Source organism: Hemibagrus wyckioides, linkage group LG05 (genome assembly GCF_019097595.1).
Source record: "Hemibagrus wyckioides isolate EC202008001 linkage group LG05, SWU_Hwy_1.0, whole genome shotgun sequence".
Taxonomy (NCBI): domain Eukaryota; kingdom Metazoa; phylum Chordata; class Actinopteri; order Siluriformes; family Bagridae; genus Hemibagrus; species Hemibagrus wyckioides.
The window spans coordinates 4,418,329-4,436,138 of record NC_080714.1 but is presented as its reverse complement, the minus strand read 5'-3'; the positions used below and the strand labels follow the sequence as shown (position 1 = coordinate 4,436,138).

Genomic DNA, 17,810 nt, shown 5'->3' with positions numbered 1-17,810 from the left:
GTAGTGGCATCCTTAGGTGAGTATGCTAAAACTCTGCTTTTTACTAAAATAACTTATTTTTTAAATTTATACCACAGGATGTTGTCTACAGATAAAGTTTTTAATATGGAAGGGGTCTCCAGAGTAAGAGTGGGAAAAACTGTAACTGGAGAGTTTTCCAACAAGGGGAAGTGATCAGGACTGATGAGTTTACACTCATAAAACTGTTGTTTTGTCTTGTTAAATGGAAGTCTAAACCAGCCTTTCTTTACCAGTATATCCAATCATCTTTTTATATATGAAAGCTGTGATTTTTTAAGAATATGAAACCCTTCACTTGCAGTATTCTGTAAATGTTTTGTTGTATCACTGAGCCTATGTTTTTTTTAATATACAGTGGATATAAAAAAAGTCTACACACCCCTTTTAAATGGGCAGGTTTTGTAAAATAAGAAACCAAGATAAAACATGTCGGATATTTTTTGTTGTCACTGGGAAATATATCTACAAATTTAAAAATGAAAAAGAAGAAATATTTTAGGGACAAAATTTGGGGAAAATCTCTCTTTTCTAATTGGGAATGTGGCTGTGTCCTGAATGAACCAAATAATAAGAATAATTCCATAATTCCAAATGTTTGGTACAAAACACACACCATGAAATAAACACCATGTCCATGGTACAGCATGGTGGTGTTAGCATTATGATTTAGGGCTGCTTTTCTTCAGCTAGAACTGTTCTCTTTTTTTTTCTTCACATTTATACATTGAAGGTTTAATATTTTAAAATATTTGTAGTTTTTTTTTTTATATCTGTTGTATATTATCCATGAATCTGGCTCTTTTACCAAACAAACAGCTGGGTTTTTTTTTTAACATGGCCAGTAATAAAGAAAGCTCCTCCGTATGGTTAGTACATAGTGTACACAGTACACAGACGCAGTACATAGTGAAATGAAACAACGTTTCTCCAGGACCTGGTGCTACATGAACATACAACATGAAGATCAAACACAAGAACAACACAAAGCTAGGGCCGAAAGTTCGTCCAAGCCACATAAAGTGAAAAGTGTGCAGCTAGGTGCAAACAAAGCAACGACAAGACAGTGCAAAAATAATAAATACAAAAAAGACAACACAAAAACACAGGACACTTAGCCCCAAAAAAAAAATAGTAAAAGTCTGTGCATGTAATAAAGAGCAAATCGCATAAATACATTTATGTTGACCTTAAATAATCATACATATTGGAGTTATATGAACTAATGTAACAAAACAATAAAACATGAATTATGAGCATTGGTTAATGTGAATTTTTAAACATTCATTTTTCAAATTAAACTCAATTTTATTAGCAAGAAATGCTGGACACCCTCGTCTCTGTACTTCACAGGTCAATACCACACTGGAATCTACTGACACCTAACGCTTGTTAACAGTGCTTAACCGAGGGCGCCGGTGGGGTTACGCGCGCGTGGTAAGAAGATGGCCGAGTCATTCGGCCAGACAAGGAGGAAGCCTGGCACGGGCACCACAAATGGGCTGCCGTGCGACTAACACGCCTTCCGCTTCACCAGCTCTACAGGAGACACCTAACCATTCCCAAGAAAGGAGGGAGCGCGGCCTCGGCTCGCGGCAGGTCACTGACCTCGACTGGTCTCGGCTTAAGGCCCCGTGGCCAACCGCCACCCCTGTAGCCTTGGGCGGAAGGAACGCTTCTGCTTAAGAACAAAAGGTCAGCCTGGCAGCGGTGGGATTCGAACCCACGCCCCCGAAGAGACTGGAGCCTTAATCCAGCGCCTTGGACCGCTCGGCCACGCTACCCACAGGCAAGCAGGGTCTTTCCGAGATCAGCAAGATCCAAACCCACAAGGGCTTTGAAACGTGGATTGGCTGTCCATATCCTCCACCTCCTGTTGAGGTGGCTTGCTCATATGAACTTACAGCATGTGTGTCCAACCAGCATAGGAATGCAGCCCAAGGTTGGGAAACACTTATGCCGAGTTCACACTGCGCGATTTTCAAAGTAGTCGGATCACTGTTGTTTTCACGCTGCACGACTGTCTGGGGGAGCATTCAGTTGCTGCGGTGTTCACATTGCACGATGAGACGGTTACACACTGCATGACTTCACAATAGGAAGAATCGCAGACAAGTCCTTCTGGTCCTCAAACTGCGTTTCACAATCAAACGCACGCGAGAAGTGATTTCAGAGTTCTCACGCGAGACTGGAAATGGCACCCCCTGCGCGATCCAAATGGTCTGTGCGGGGAACAAGGATGGTGCGTTCTGCATAATTGAAGAAATGATTAACATTGCAATGTGCTGTTGCCGGTGCGGCTGGTCAAGCAAATGTTTCTGCTTTATTTCTGTTTGATGTAATTGTAAAGCTTATTTGTTCTGATATAACTATACTTAAGACATTTTTCTCTGATAAAAACATATACACTCTAATAACCTATAATATTGTGCTCCAACCGAAGCCGTGCTTGCTGGTATAGTGGTCTATAACTCCTCCCCGAACTTCCCGCTGCCCTGTATCTTGTTCTCTCATTGGCTGTAGGTCATCGCCAATGTATTTGTCCCTCAGAACTCCTTTCACACTGCAGGATTATAAGTCGCCGACAGGTATTTCAGGGGCATCTGCCACGCTTCGGCGATTGTCTCGGATCGCGTCTTTGGTAATTCAGACTGCGCCATCGTCACTCGCGTGCACGAGCTCCGATTTGCCTTGGATATTGCGGGATCGCGATCTCGCAAAACCTGCCAGCGACTGAAAATCAGGGCTAAGATCGTGCGGGGTGAACTCGGCATTAGACCCACCGCTAGCTTTTCACTATTCTCACTCCATCTCATGGGCCAGGTCCGAAGCAGTCGGCTTGCAACAAACCCGGGCGCATAGCGGTAAAGGGGAAGAACACGCGCGACGAGGGTGGGACTCGAACCCACGCGTGCAGAGCACAATGGATTAGCAGTCCATCGCCTTAACCTCTCGGCCACCTCGTCGGGTGACAGGGCTTCCAAGGCGCCTTGTCAAAAGCAGGGGTTTTCTAATGGCGTGCGGGCTAGGGGGCTGCCTTGCCAATGATTGAAGACCGCAGTCACGTAAACTGAAGGGTGCAGGCTAAGCGTTCAAGAACCCAAGAGTCCTGGAGCATCCGAGTTTTTTGCTCTCGTCTCCGACCAGGGGATCTGATTTCCACGTTTTGCTGTTTTCAAGTCTGAGGCATAAGTCCGCGCAGGCGGACTACTCTGCCGCCAGCTGCCGAAACCCGGGATCGAACCAGGGACCTTTAGATCTTCAGTCTAACGCTCTCCCAACTGAGCTATTTCGGCACCTCTGCCAGGGCGCTCCGGTATGTGTGAGCGAGCACGTTTTTGTCAGCACGACAGAAGGCATGGGAGCCTTACGCCACTCAAATCCCAGGCTACCCGAGGGCGCCGGTGGGGTTACGCGTGCGTGGTAAGAAGATGGCCGAGTCATTCGGCCAGACAAGGAGGAAGCCTGGCACGGGCACTACAAATGGGCTGCCTTGCGACTAACACGCCTAACAGAGTGAGATGCTGTAATGTAACGTCCTTGTACCTTCTGAATATTAATTTTTCACATGAAACTCAATTTTATTTGTAAGAAATGCTGAAAACCATTGTCTCTATACGCCACTTGTCAGTACCCCGCTGGAATGTACTGACCTCTAGGGTTGCTTAAGGGGAATTAGCTCAAATGGTAGAGCGCTCGCTTAGCATGCGAGAGGTAGCGGGATCGATGCCCGCATTCTCCAGTTAATGTTATTTCCTTCTAAACAAAGCATCTTTAGGGCAGAAAAGCTGTAACTGGAGAATTTTCCAACAAGGGGACGTCTTCAGAACGTCTACGACTAGGCGGAATCTACCCGGTCGAATCTACTGAGCCCTGTCTTTTGTTGAGGGGAATTAGCTCAAATGGGAGAGCGCTCGCTTAGCATGCGAGAGGTAGCGCGATCGATGCCCGCATTCTCCAGTTAACATTGTTTCTGTCCAAACAACAAATCTTTAGGGCATATTATATACTGAAATTTCTCAATTAACAAGCTATATCAACAAGCAAATATCCCCGCCAAGATGGTTGGGAGTAGCTTTAAAAAGAAAAAAATTAGTAGCTTCTTTAGGTGAGAACGCTAAAACTCTGTTTCTGAACATATTATCACTTTATTATTGTATTTTACTACACTGGAAGGAGTCTCCAGTGTTCACACTGTGTAAGAGTCAGGAAAGTGAAAAGCTGTAGTTTTCCAACAAGGGGAAGTCTTCAGGGCTTATAAGTCTACACTCATAAAACTTTTTTTGTCTTGTTAAATGGGAGAGAGAGAGTGAGTGAGAGAGAGAGAGAGAGAGACAGAGGGAGAGAGAATGAGATGCTGCAATTTAACGTCCCTCTACCTTCTAAATATTCATTTTTCACATGAAACTCAATTTTATTTGAAAGAAATGCTGAAAACCCTTGTCTCTATACTGCACCGGTCAGTACCCCGCTGGAATGTACTGACCTCTAGTGTTGATAAAGGGGAATTAGCGCAAACGGTAGAGTGCTCGCTTAGCATGCGAGAGGTAGCGGGATAGATGCCCGCATTCTCCAGTTAATATTATTTCCATCTAAACAAAGCATCTTTAGGGCAGAAAAGCTGTAACTGGAGAGTTTTCCAACAAGGGGACGTCTTCAGAACTTCTAGGTCTAGGTTGAATCTACCCGGTGAAATCCACTGAGCCCTTGTGCTTGCTGAGGGCCCTTAGCTCAACTGGTAGGGCGCTCGCTTAGCATGTGAATGGTAGCAGGATCGATGCCCGCATTCTCCAGTTAGTGTCTGCGTTCTGCCCAATGTGCAATCCTTGTTACTCTCACTGGCCCTTTGGCAGGTTTCCATTTCCAATCTCGCGTGAGAACTCTGATTCGGTTCCTTATTATTTCTCGCATACGTTCGGTTGTGAAACGTAGTTTGTGTTCCAGACAGAGATGTGGGCGATTCTTCCTGTTGTGAAGTCATGCAGCGTGTAACCTACTGTCGCCGATCCATTGTGGAGTGTGAACACAGCAGCGGCTGAATGCCACCCTAGATAGTCGTGCAGTGTGAAAACAGCCATGATCTGACCGCTTTGAAAATCGTGCAGTGTGAACTCGGCATAAGTCTAGCTAAAATTAGCTTCCCCTATCAATCCAGAGAACCCTCGGGCCATGGAAAATTTGTCCTCCCTGGTAGGGGGGAATTAGCTCAAATGGTAGAGCGCTCGCTTAGCATGCGAGAGGTAGCGGGATCGATGCCCGCATTCTCCAGTTAATGTTATTTCCTTCTAAACAAAGCATCTTTAGGGCAGAAAAGCTGTAACTGGAGAATTTTCCAACAAGGGGACGTCTTCAGAACGTCTACGACTAGGCGGAATCTACCCGGTCAAATCTACTGAGCCCTGTCTTTTGTTGAGGGGAATTAGCTCAAATGGGAGAGCGCTCGCTTAGCATGCGAGAGGTAGCGCGATCGATGCCCGCATTCTCCAGTTAACATTGTTTCTGTCCAAACAACAAATCTTTAGGGCATATTATATACTGAAATTTCTCAATTAACAAGCTATATCAACAAGCAAATATCCCCGCCAAGATGGTTGGGAGTAGCTTTAAAAAGAAAAAAATTAGTAGCTTCTTTAGGTGAGAACGCTAAAACTCTGTTTCTGAACATATTATCACTTTATTATTGTATTTTACTACACTGGAAGGAGTCTCCAGTGTTCACACTGTGTAAGAGTCAGGAAAGTGAAAAGCTGTAGTTTTCCAACAAGGGGAAGTCTTCAGGGCTTATAAGTCTACACTCATAAAACTTTTTTTGTCTTGTTAAATGGGAGAGAGAGAGTGAGTGAGAGAGAGAGAGAGAGAGACAGAGGGAGAGAGAATGAGATGCTGCAATTTAACGTCCCTCTACCTTCTAAATATTCATTTTTCACATGAAACTCAATTTTATTTGAAAGAAATGCTGAAAACCCTTGTCTCTATACTGCACCGGTCAGTACCCCGCTGGAATGTACTGACCTCTAGTGTTGATAAAGGGGAATTAGCGCAAACGGTAGAGTGCTCGCTTAGCATGCGAGAGGTAGCGGGATAGATGCCCGCATTCTCCAGTTAATATTATTTCCATCTAAACAAAGCATCTTTAGGGCAGAAAAGCTGTAACTGGAGAGTTTTCCAACAAGGGGACGTCTTCAGAACTTCTAGGTCTAGGTTGAATCTACCCGGTGAAATCCACTGAGCCCTTGTGCTTGCTGAGGGCCCTTAGCTCAACTGGTAGGGCGCTCGCTTAGCATGTGAATGGTAGCAGGATCGATGCCCGCATTCTCCAGTTAGTGTCTGCGTTCTGCCCAATGTGCAATCCTTGTTACTCTCACTGGCCCTTTGGCAGGTTTCCATTTCCAATCTCGCGTGAGAACTCTGATTCGGTTCCTTATTATTTCTCGCATACGTTCGGTTGTGAAACGTAGTTTGTGTTCCAGACAGAGATGTGGGCGATTCTTCCTGTTGTGAAGTCATGCAGCGTGTAACCTACTGTCGCCGATCCATTGTGGAGTGTGAACACAGCAGCGGCTGAATGCCACCCTAGATAGTCGTGCAGTGTGAAAACAGCCATGATCTGACCGCTTTGAAAATCGTGCAGTGTGAACTCGGCATAAGTCTAGCTAAAATTAGCTTCCCCTATCAATCCAGAGAACCCTCGGGCCATGGAAAATTTGTCCTCCCTGGTAGGGGGGAATTAGCTCAAATGGTAGAGCGCTCGCTTAGCATGCGAGAGGTAGCGGGATCGATGCCCGCATTCTCCAGTTAATGTTATTTCCTTCTAAACAAAGCATCTTTGGGGCACAAAAGCTGTAACTGGAGAGTTTTCCAACAAGGGGATGTCTTTAGTACTTCTAGGTCTCGGTGGACTCTACTGAGCCCTTGTATTTGTTGAAGGGAATTAGCTCAAATGGTAGCGGGCTTGATCCTCTAGTTAATATTGTTTCCATCTAAACAACAAATCTTTAGGGCATGTTATATACTGAAATTTCTCAATCAACAAGCAAATAACTCAACCAAGATGGTTGGGGGTAGGTTTAAGAAGGAAAAAAGTAGTGGCATCCTTAGGTGAGTATGCTAAAACTCTGCTTTTTACTAAAATAACTTATTTTTTAAATTTATACCACAGGATGTTGTCTACAGATAAAGTTTTTAATATGGAAGGGGTCTCCAGAGTAAGAGTGGGAAAAACTGTAACTGGAGAGTTTTCCAACAAGGGGAAGTGATCAGGACTGATGAGTTTACACTCATAAAACTGTTGTTTTGTCTTGTTAAATGGAAGTCTAAACCAGCCTTTCTTTACCAGTATATCCAATCATCTTTTTATATATGAAAGCTGTGATTTTTTAAGAATATGAAACCCTTCACTTGCAGTATTCTGTAAATGTTTTGTTGTATCACTGAGCCTATGTTTTTTTTAATATACAGTGGATATAAAAAAAGTCTACACACCCCTTTTAAATGGGCAGGTTTTGTAAAATAAGAAACCAAGATAAAACATGTCGGATATTTTTTGTTGTCACTGGGAAATATATCTACAAATTTAAAAATGAAAAAGAAGAAATATTTTAGGGACAAAATTTGGGGAAAATCTCTCTTTTCTAATTGGGAATGTGGCTGTGTCCTGAATGAACCAAATAATAAGAATAATTCCATAATTCCAAATGTTTGGTACAAAACACACACCATGAAATAAACACCATGTCCATGGTACAGCATGGTGGTGTTAGCATTATGATTTAGGGCTGCTTTTCTTCAGCTAGAACTGTTCTCTTTTTTTTTCTTCACATTTATACATTGAAGGTTTAATATTTTAAAATATTTGTAGTTTTTTTTTTATATCTGTTGTATATTATCCATGAATCTGGCTCTTTTACCAAACAAACAGCTGGGTTTTTTTTTTAACATGGCCAGTAATAAAGAAAGCTCCTCCGTATGGTTAGTACATAGTGTACACAGTACACAGACGCAGTACATAGTGAAATGAAACAACGTTTCTCCAGGACCTGGTGCTACATGAACATACAACATGAAGATCAAACACAAGAACAACACAAAGCTAGGGCCGAAAGTTCGTCCAAGCCACATAAAGTGAAAAGTGTGCAGCTAGGTGCAAACAAAGCAACGACAAGACAGTGCAAAAATAATAAATACAAAAAAGACAACACAAAAACACAGGACACTTAGCCCCAAAAAAAAAATAGTAAAAGTCTGTGCATGTAATAAAGAGCAAATCGCATAAATACATTTATGTTGACCTTAAATAATCATACATATTGGAGTTATATGAACTAATGTAACAAAACAATAAAACATGAATTATGAGCATTGGTTAATGTGAATTTTTAAACATTCATTTTTCAAATTAAACTCAATTTTATTAGCAAGAAATGCTGGACACCCTCGTCTCTGTACTTCACAGGTCAATACCACACTGGAATCTACTGACACCTAACGCTTGTTAACAGTGCTTAACCGAGGGCGCCGGTGGGGTTACGCGCGCGTGGTAAGAAGATGGCCGAGTCATTCGGCCAGACAAGGAGGAAGCCTGGCACGGGCACCACAAATGGGCTGCCGTGCGACTAACACGCCTTCCGCTTCACCAGCTCTACAGGAGACACCTAACCATTCCCAAGAAAGGAGGGAGCGCGGCCTCGGCTCGCGGCAGGTCACTGACCTCGACTGGTCTCGGCTTAAGGCCCCGTGGCCAACCGCCACCCCTGTAGCCTTGGGCGGAAGGAACGCTTCTGCTTAAGAACAAAAGGTCAGCCTGGCAGCGGTGGGATTCGAACCCACGCCCCCGAAGAGACTGGAGCCTTAATCCAGCGCCTTGGACCGCTCGGCCACGCTACCCACAGGCGAGCAGGGTCTTTCCGAGATCAGCAAGATCCAAACCCACAAGGGCTTTGAAACGTGGATTGGCTGTCCATATCCTCCACCTCCTGTTGAGGTGGCTTGCTCATATGAACTTACAGCATGTGTGTCCAACCAGCATAGGAATGCAGCCCAAGGTTGGGAAACACTTATGCCGAGTTCACACTGCGCGATTTTCAAAGTAGTCGGATCACTGTTGTTTTCACGCTGCACGACTGTCTGGGGGAGCATTCAGTTGCTGCGGTGTTCACATTGCACGATGAGACGGTTACACACTGCATGACTTCACAATAGGAAGAATCGCAGACAAGTCCTTCTGGTCCTCAAACTGCGTTTCACAATCAAACGCACGCGAGAAGTGATTTCAGAGTTCTCACGCGAGACTGGAAATGGCACCCCCTGCGCGATCCAAATGGTCTGTGCGGGGAACAAGGATGGTGCGTTCTGCATAATTGAAGAAATGATTAACATTGCAATGTGCTGTTGCCGGTGCGGCTGGTCAAGCAAATGTTTCTGCTTTATTTCTGTTTGATGTAATTGTAAAGCTTATTTGTTCTGATATAACTATACTTAAGACATTTTTCTCTGATAAAAACATATACACTCTAATAACCTATAATATTGTGCTCCAACCGAAGCCGTGCTTGCTGGTATAGTGGTCTATAACTCCTCCCCGAACTTCCCGCTGCCCTGTATCTTGTTCTCTCATTGGCTGTAGGTCATCGCCAATGTATTTGTCCCTCAGAACTCCTTTCACACTGCAGGATTATAAGTCGCCGACAGGTATTTCAGGGGCATCTGCCACGCTTCGGCGATTGTCTCGGATCGCGTCTTTGGTAATTCAGACTGCGCCATCGTCACTCGCGTGCACGAGCTCCGATTTGCCTTGGATATTGCGGGATCGCGATCTCGCAAAACCTGCCAGCGACTGAAAATCAGGGCTAAGATCGTGCGGGGTGAACTCGGCATTAGACCCACCGCTAGCTTTTCACTATTCTCACTCCATCTCATGGGCCAGGTCCGAAGCAGTCGGCTTGCAACAAACCCGGGCGCATAGCGGTAAAGGGGAAGAACACGCGCGACGAGGGTGGGACTCGAACCCACGCGTGCAGAGCACAATGGATTAGCAGTCCATCGCCTTAACCTCTCGGCCACCTCGTCGGGTGACAGGGCTTCCAAGGCGCCTTGTCAAAAGCAGGGGTTTTCTAATGGCGTGCGGGCTAGGGGGCTGCCTTGCCAATGATTGAAGACCGCAGTCACGTAAACTGAAGGGTGCAGGCTAAGCGTTCAAGAACCCAAGAGTCCTGGAGCATCCGAGTTTTTTGCTCTCGTCTCCGACCAGGGGATCTGATTTCCACGTTTTGCTGTTTTCAAGTCTGAGGCATAAGTCCGCGCTGGCGGACTACTCTGCCGCCAGCTGCCGAAACCCGGGATCGAACCAGGGACCTTTAGATCTTCAGTCTAACGCTCTCCCAACTGAGCTATTTCGGCACCTCTGCCAGGGCGCTCCGGTATGTGTGAGCGAGCACGTTTTTGTCAGCACGACAGAAGGCATGGGAGCCTTACGCCACTCAAATCCCAGGCTACCCGAGGGCGCCGGTGGGGTTACGCGTGCGTGGTAAGAAGATGGCCGAGTCATTCGGCCAGACAAGGAGGAAGCCTGGCACGGGCACTACAAATGGGCTGCCTTGCGACTAACACGCCTAACAGAGTGAGATGCTGTAATGTAACGTCCTTGTACCTTCTGAATATTAATTTTTCACATGAAACTCAATTTTATTTGTAAGAAATGCTGAAAACCATTGTCTCTATACGCCACTTGTCAGTACCCCGCTGGAATGTACTGACCTCTAGGGTTGCTTAAGGGGAATTAGCTCAAATGGTAGAGCACTCGCTTAGCATGCGAGAGGTAGCGGGATCGATGCCCGCATTCTCCAGTTAATGTTATTTCCTTCTAAACAAAGCATCTTTAGGGCAGAAAAGCTGTAACTGGAGAATTTTCCAACAAGGGGACGTCTTCAGAACGTCTACGACTAGGCGGAATCTACCCGGTCGAATCTACTGAGCCCTGTCTTTTGTTGAGGGGAATTAGCTCAAATGGGAGAGCGCTCGCTTAGCATGCGAGAGGTAGCGCGATCGATGCCCGCATTCTCCAGTTAACATTGTTTCTGTCCAAACAACAAATCTTTAGGGCATATTATATACTGAAATTTCTCAATTAACAAGCTATATCAACAAGCAAATATCCCCGCCAAGATGGTTGGGAGTAGCTTTAAAAAGAAAAAATTAGTAGCTTCTTTAGGTGAGAACGCTAAAACTCTGTTTCTGAACATATTATCACTTTATTATTGTATTTTACTACACTGGAAGGAGTCTCCAGTGTTCACACTGTGTAAGAGTCAGGAAAGTGAAAAGCTGTAGTTTTCCAACAAGGGGAAGTCTTCAGGGCTTATAAGTCTACACTCATAAAACTTTTTTTGTCTTGTTAAATGGGAGAGAGAGAGTGAGTGAGAGAGAGAGAGAGAGAGACAGAGGGAGAGAGAATGAGATGCTGCAATTTAACGTCCCTCTACCTTCTAAATATTCATTTTTCACATGAAACTCAATTTTATTTGAAAGAAATGCTGAAAACCCTTGTCTCTATACTGCACCGGTCAGTACCCCGCTGGAATGTACTGACCTCTAGTGTTGATAAAGGGGAATTAGCGCAAACGGTAGAGTGCTCGCTTAGCATGCGAGAGGTAGCGGGATAGATGCCCGCATTCTCCAGTTAATATTATTTCCATCTAAACAAAGCATCTTTAGGGCAGAAAAGCTGTAACTGGAGAGTTTTCCAACAAGGGGACGTCTTCAGAACTTCTAGGTCTAGGTTGAATCTACCCGGTGAAATCCACTGAGCCCTTGTGCTTGCTGAGGGCCCTTAGCTCAACTGGTAGGGCGCTTGCTTAGCATGTGAATGGTAGCAGGATCGATGCCCGCATTCTCCAGTTAGTGTCTGCGTTCTGCCCAATGTGCAATCCTTGTTACTCTCACTGGCCCTTTGGCAGGTTTCCATTTCCAATCTCGCGTGAGAACTCTGATTCGGTTCCTTATTATTTCTCGCATACGTTCGGTTGTGAAACGTAGTTTGTGTTCCAGACAGAGATGTGGGCGATTCTTCCTGTTGTGAAGTCATGCAGCGTGTAACCTACTGTCGCCGATCCATTGTGGAGTGTGAACACAGCAGCGGCTGAATGCCACCCTAGATAGTCGTGCAGTGTGAAAACAGCCATGATCTGACCGCTTTGAAAATCGTGCAGTGTGAACTCGGCATAAGTCTAGCTAAAATTAGCTTCCCCTATCAATCCAGAGAACCCTCGGGCCATGGAAAATTTGTCCTCCCTGGTAGGGGGGAATTAGCTCAAATGGTAGAGCGCTCGCTTAGCATGCGAGAGGTAGCGGGATCGATGCCCGCATTCTCCAGTTAATGTTATTTCCTTCTAAACAAAGCATCTTTGGGGCACAAAAGCTGTAACTGGAGAGTTTTCCAACAAGGGGATGTCTTTAGTACTTCTAGGTCTCGGTGGACTCTACTGAGCCCTTGTATTTGTTGAAGGGAATTAGCTCAAATGGTAGCGGGCTTGATCCTCTAGTTAATATTGTTTCCATCTAAACAACAAATCTTTAGGGCATGTTATATACTGAAATTTCTCAATCAACAAGCAAATAACTCAACCAAGATGGTTGGGGGTAGGTTTAAGAAGGAAAAAAGTAGTGGCATCCTTAGGTGAGTATGCTAAAACTCTGCTTTTTACTAAAATAACTTATTTTTTAAATTTATACCACAGGATGTTGTCTACAGATAAAGTTTTTAATATGGAAGGGGTCTCCAGAGTAAGAGTGGGAAAAACTGTAACTGGAGAGTTTTCCAACAAGGGGAAGTGATCAGGACTGATGAGTTTACACTCATAAAACTGTTGTTTTGTCTTGTTAAATGGAAGTCTAAACCAGCCTTTCTTTACCAGTATATCCAATCATCTTTTTATATATGAAAGCTGTGATTTTTTAAGAATATGAAACCCTTCACTTGCAGTATTCTGTAAATGTTTTGTTGTATCACTGAGCCTATGTTTTTTTTAATATACAGTGGATATAAAAAAGTCTACACACCCCTTTTAAATGGGCAGGTTTTGTAAAATAAGAAACCAAGATAAAACATGTCGGATATTTTTTGTTGTCACTGGGAAATATATCTACAAATTTAAAAATGAAAAAGAAGAAATATTTTAGGGACAAAATTTGGGGAAAATCTCTCTTTTCTAATTGGGAATGTGGCTGTGTCCTGAATGAACCAAATAATAAGAATAATTCCATAATTCCAAATGTTTGGTACAAAACACACACCATGAAATAAACACCATGTCCATGGTACAGCATGGTGGTGTTAGCATTATGATTTAGGGCTGCTTTTCTTCAGCTAGAACTGTTCTCTTTTTTTTTCTTCACATTTATACATTGAAGGTTTAATATTTTAAAATATTTGTAGTTTTTTTTTTATATCTGTTGTATATTATCCATGAATCTGGCTCTTTTACCAAACAAACAGCTGGGTTTTTTTTTTTAACATGGCCAGTAATAAAGAAAGCTCCTCCGTATGGTTAGTACATAGTGTACACAGTACACAGACGCAGTACATAGTGAAATGAAACAACGTTTCTCCAGGACCTGGTGCTACATGAACATACAACATGAAGATCAAACACAAGAACAACACAAAGCTAGGGCCGAAAGTTCGTCCAAGCCACATAAAGTGAAAAGTGTGCAGCTAGGTGCAAACAAAGCAACGACAAGACAGTGCAAAAATAATAAATACAAAAAAGACAACACAAAAACACAGGACACTTAGCCCCAAAAAAAAAATAGTAAAAGTCTGTGCATGTAATAAAGAGCAAATCGCATAAATACATTTATGTTGACCTTAAATAATCATACATATTGGAGTTATATGAACTAATGTAACAAAACAATAAAACATGAATTATGAGCATTGGTTAATGTGAATTTTTAAACATTCATTTTTCAAATTAAACTCAATTTTATTAGCAAGAAATGCTGGACACCCTCGTCTCTGTACTTCACAGGTCAATACCACACTGGAATCTACTGACACCTAACGCTTGTTAACAGTGCTTAACCGAGGGCGCCGGTGGGGTTACGCGCGCGTGGTAAGAAGATGGCCGAGTCATTCGGCCAGACAAGGAGGAAGCCTGGCACGGGCACCACAAATGGGCTGCCGTGCGACTAACACGCCTTCCGCTTCACCAGCTCTACAGGAGACACCTAACCATTCCCAAGAAAGGAGGGAGCGCGGCCTCGGCTCGCGGCAGGTCACTGACCTCGACTGGTCTCGGCTTAAGGCCCCGTGGCCAACCGCCACCCCTGTAGCCTTGGGCGGAAGGAACGCTTCTGCTTAAGAACAAAAGGTCAGCCTGGCAGCGGTGGGATTCGAACCCACGCCCCCGAAGAGACTGGAGCCTTAATCCAGCGCCTTGGACCGCTCGGCCACGCTACCCACAGGCGAGCAGGGTCTTTCCGAGATCAGCAAGATCCAAACCCACAAGGGCTTTGAAACGTGGATTGGCTGTCCATATCCTCCACCTCCTGTTGAGGTGGCTTGCTCATATGAACTTACAGCATGTGTGTCCAACCAGCATAGGAATGCAGCCCAAGGTTGGGAAACACTTATGCCGAGTTCACACTGCGCGATTTTCAAAGTAGTCGGATCACTGTTGTTTTCACGCTGCACGACTGTCTGGGGGAGCATTCAGTTGCTGCGGTGTTCACATTGCACGATGAGACGGTTACACACTGCATGACTTCACAATAGGAAGAATCGCAGACAAGTCCTTCTGGTCCTCAAACTGCGTTTCACAATCAAACGCACGCGAGAAGTGATTTCAGAGTTCTCACGCGAGACTGGAAATGGCACCCCCTGCGCGATCCAAATGGTCTGTGCGGGGAACAAGGATGGTGCGTTCTGCATAATTGAAGAAATGATTAACATTGCAATGTGCTGTTGCCGGTGCGGCTGGTCAAGCAAATGTTTCTGCTTTATTTCTGTTTGATGTAATTGTAAAGCTTATTTGTTCTGATATAACTATACTTAAGACATTTTTCTCTGATAAAAACATATACACTCTAATAACCTATAATATTGTGCTCCAACCGAAGCCGTGCTTGCTGGTATAGTGGTCTATAACTCCTCCCCGAACTTCCCGCTGCCCTGTATCTTGTTCTCTCATTGGCTGTAGGTCATCGCCAATGTATTTGTCCCTCAGAACTCCTTTCACACTGCAGGATTATAAGTCGCCGACAGGTATTTCAGGGGCATCTGCCACGCTTCGGCGATTGTCTCGGATCGCGTCTTTGGTAATTCAGACTGCGCCATCGTCACTCGCGTGCACGAGCTCCGATTTGCCTTGGATATTGCGGGATCGCGATCTCGCAAAACCTGCCAGCGACTGAAAATCAGGGCTAAGATCGTGCGGGGTGAACTCGGCATTAGACCCACCGCTAGCTTTTCACTATTCTCACTCCATCTCATGGGCCAGGTCCGAAGCAGTCGGCTTGCAACAAACCCTGGCGCATAGCGGTAAAGGGGAAGAACACGCGCGACGAGGGTGGGACTCGAACCCACGCGTGCAGAGCACAATGGATTAGCAGTCCATCGCCTTAACCTCTCGGCCACCTCGTCGGGTGACAGGGCTTCCAAGGCGCCTTGTCAAAAGCAGGGGTTTTCTAATGGCGTGCGGGCTAGGGGGCTGCCTTGCCAATGATTGAAGACCGCAGTCACGTAAACTGAAGGGTGCAGGCTAAGCGTTCAAGAACCCAAGAGTCCTGGAGCATCCGAGTTTTTTGCTCTCGTCTCCGACCAGGGGATCTGATTTCCACGTTTTGCTGTTTTCAAGTCTGAGGCATAAGTCCGCGCTGGCGGACTACTCTGCCGCCAGCTGCCGAAACCCGGGATCGAACCAGGGACCTTTAGATCTTCAGTCTAACGCTCTCCCAACTGAGCTATTTCGGCACCTCTGCCAGGGCGCTCCGGTATGTGTGAGCGAGCACGTTTTTGTCAGCACGACAGAAGGCATGGGAGCCTTACGCCACTCAAATCCCAGGCTACCCGAGGGCGCCGGTGGGGTTACGCGTGCGTGGTAAGAAGATGGCCGAGTCATTCGGCCAGACAAGGAGGAAGCCTGGCACGGGCACTACAAATGGGCTGCCTTGCGACTAACACGCCTAACAGAGTGAGATGCTGTAATGTAACGTCCTTGTACCTTCTGAATATTAATTTTTCACATGAAACTCAATTTTATTTGTAAGAAATGCTGAAAACCATTGTCTCTATACGCCACTTGTCAGTACCCCCGCTGGAATGTACTGACCTCTAGGGTTGCTTAAGGGGAATTAGCTCAAATGGTAGAGCGCTCGCTTAGCATGCGAGAGGTAGCGGGATCGATGCCCGCATTCTCCAGTTAATGTTATTTCCTTCTAAACAAAGCATCTTTAGGGCAGAAAAGCTGTAACTGGAGAATTTTCCAACAAGGGGACGTCTTCAGAACGTCTACGACTAGGCGGAATCTACCCGGTCGAATCTACTGAGCCCTGTCTTTTGTTGAGGGGAATTAGCTCAAATGGGAGAGCGCTCGCTTAGCATGCGAGAGGTAGCGCGATCGATGCCCGCATTCTCCAGTTAACATTGTTTCTGTCCAAACAACAAATCTTTAGGGCATATTATATACTGAAATTTCTCAATTAACAAGCTATATCAACAAGCAAATATCCCCGCCAAGATGGTTGGGAGTAGCTTTAAAAAGAAAAAAATTAGTAGCTTCTTTAGGTGAGAACGCTAAAACTCTGTTTCTGAACATATTATCACTTTATTATTGTATTTTACTACACTGGAAGGAGTCTCCAGTGTTCACACTGTGTAAGAGTCAGGAAAGTGAAAAGCTGTAGTTTTCCAACAAGGGGAAGTCTTCAGGGCTTATAAGTCTACACTCATAAAACTTTTTTTGTCTTGTTAAATGGGAGAGAGAGAGTGAGTGAGAGAGAGAGAGAGAGAGAGAGACAGAGGGAGAGAGAATGAGATGCTGTAATTTAACGTCCCTCTACCTTCTAAATATTAATTTTTCACATGAAACTCAATTTTATTTGAAAGAAATGCTGAAAACCCTTGTCTCTATACTGCACCGGTCAGTACCCCGCTGGAATGTACTGACCTCTAGTGTTGATAAAGGGGAATTAGCGCAAACGGTAGAGTGCTCGCTTAGCATGCGAGAGGTAGCGGGATAGATGCCCGCATTCTCCAGTTAATATTATTTCCATCTAAACAAAGCATCTTTAGGGCAGAAAAGCTGTAACTGGAGAGTTTTCCAACAAGGGGACGTCTTCAGAACTTCTAGGTCTAGGTTGAATCTACCCGGTGAAATCCACTGAGCCCTTGTGCTTGCTGAGGGCCCTTAGCTCAAATGGTAGGGCGCTCGCTTAGCATGTGAATGGTAGCAGGATCGATGCCCGCATTCTCCAGTTAGTGTCTGCGTTCTGCCCAATGTGCAATCCTTGTTACTCTCACTGGCCCTTTGGCAGGTTTCCATTTCCAATCTCGCGTGAGAACTCTGATTCGGTGTATTTCCTTATTATTTCTCGCATACGTTCGGTTGTGAAACGTAGTTTGTGTTCCAGACAGAGATGTGGGCGATTCTTCCTGTTGTGAAGTCATGCAGCGTGTAACCTACTGTCGCCGATCCATTGTGGAGTGTGAACACAGATGTGGAGTGGAGTGTGAACACAAATGTTTCTGCTTTATTTCTGTTTGATGTAATTGTAAAGCTTATTTGTTCTGATATAAC

The 17,810-nt window shown here is 44.9% G+C and overlaps 15 non-coding genes across 15 annotated transcripts; 6 read left to right on the top strand and 9 right to left on the bottom strand.

Moving 5' to 3' along the window:
- Positions 1-1,720: 1,720 nt before the first annotated feature.
- trnal-aag (transfer RNA leucine (anticodon AAG)) lies at positions 1,721-1,802 on the bottom strand. Its single transcript has one exon. It is a non-coding gene; the product is annotated as a tRNA-Leu (tRNA).
- Positions 1,803-2,902: 1,100 nt separating this feature from the next.
- On the bottom strand, positions 2,903-2,984 carry trnas-gcu (transfer RNA serine (anticodon GCU)). The gene has a single exon. It is a non-coding gene; the product is annotated as a tRNA-Ser (tRNA).
- A 257-nt stretch (positions 2,985-3,241) lies between these two features.
- On the bottom strand, positions 3,242-3,314 carry trnaf-gaa (transfer RNA phenylalanine (anticodon GAA)). Its single transcript has one exon. It is a non-coding gene; the product is annotated as a tRNA-Phe (tRNA).
- A 373-nt stretch (positions 3,315-3,687) lies between these two features.
- On the top strand, positions 3,688-3,760 carry trnaa-agc (transfer RNA alanine (anticodon AGC)). Its single transcript has one exon. It is a non-coding gene; the product is annotated as a tRNA-Ala (tRNA).
- A 1,453-nt stretch (positions 3,761-5,213) lies between these two features.
- Positions 5,214-5,286, top strand: trnaa-agc (transfer RNA alanine (anticodon AGC)). Its single transcript has one exon. It is a non-coding gene; the product is annotated as a tRNA-Ala (tRNA).
- A 1,453-nt stretch (positions 5,287-6,739) lies between these two features.
- On the top strand, positions 6,740-6,812 carry trnaa-agc (transfer RNA alanine (anticodon AGC)). The gene has a single exon. It is a non-coding gene; the product is annotated as a tRNA-Ala (tRNA).
- A 2,007-nt stretch (positions 6,813-8,819) lies between these two features.
- trnal-aag (transfer RNA leucine (anticodon AAG)) lies at positions 8,820-8,901 on the bottom strand. The gene has a single exon. It is a non-coding gene; the product is annotated as a tRNA-Leu (tRNA).
- Positions 8,902-10,001: 1,100 nt separating this feature from the next.
- Positions 10,002-10,083, bottom strand: trnas-gcu (transfer RNA serine (anticodon GCU)). The gene has a single exon. It is a non-coding gene; the product is annotated as a tRNA-Ser (tRNA).
- A 257-nt stretch (positions 10,084-10,340) lies between these two features.
- On the bottom strand, positions 10,341-10,413 carry trnaf-gaa (transfer RNA phenylalanine (anticodon GAA)). Its single transcript has one exon. It is a non-coding gene; the product is annotated as a tRNA-Phe (tRNA).
- Positions 10,414-10,786: 373 nt separating this feature from the next.
- On the top strand, positions 10,787-10,859 carry trnaa-agc (transfer RNA alanine (anticodon AGC)). The gene has a single exon. It is a non-coding gene; the product is annotated as a tRNA-Ala (tRNA).
- A 1,452-nt stretch (positions 10,860-12,311) lies between these two features.
- On the top strand, positions 12,312-12,384 carry trnaa-agc (transfer RNA alanine (anticodon AGC)). The gene has a single exon. It is a non-coding gene; the product is annotated as a tRNA-Ala (tRNA).
- Positions 12,385-14,391: 2,007 nt separating this feature from the next.
- Positions 14,392-14,473, bottom strand: trnal-aag (transfer RNA leucine (anticodon AAG)). The gene has a single exon. It is a non-coding gene; the product is annotated as a tRNA-Leu (tRNA).
- A 1,100-nt stretch (positions 14,474-15,573) lies between these two features.
- On the bottom strand, positions 15,574-15,655 carry trnas-gcu (transfer RNA serine (anticodon GCU)). The gene has a single exon. It is a non-coding gene; the product is annotated as a tRNA-Ser (tRNA).
- A 257-nt stretch (positions 15,656-15,912) lies between these two features.
- trnaf-gaa (transfer RNA phenylalanine (anticodon GAA)) lies at positions 15,913-15,985 on the bottom strand. Its single transcript has one exon. It is a non-coding gene; the product is annotated as a tRNA-Phe (tRNA).
- A 374-nt stretch (positions 15,986-16,359) lies between these two features.
- Positions 16,360-16,432, top strand: trnaa-agc (transfer RNA alanine (anticodon AGC)). The gene has a single exon. It is a non-coding gene; the product is annotated as a tRNA-Ala (tRNA).
- The last annotated feature ends 1,378 nt before the right edge of the window (positions 16,433-17,810 follow it).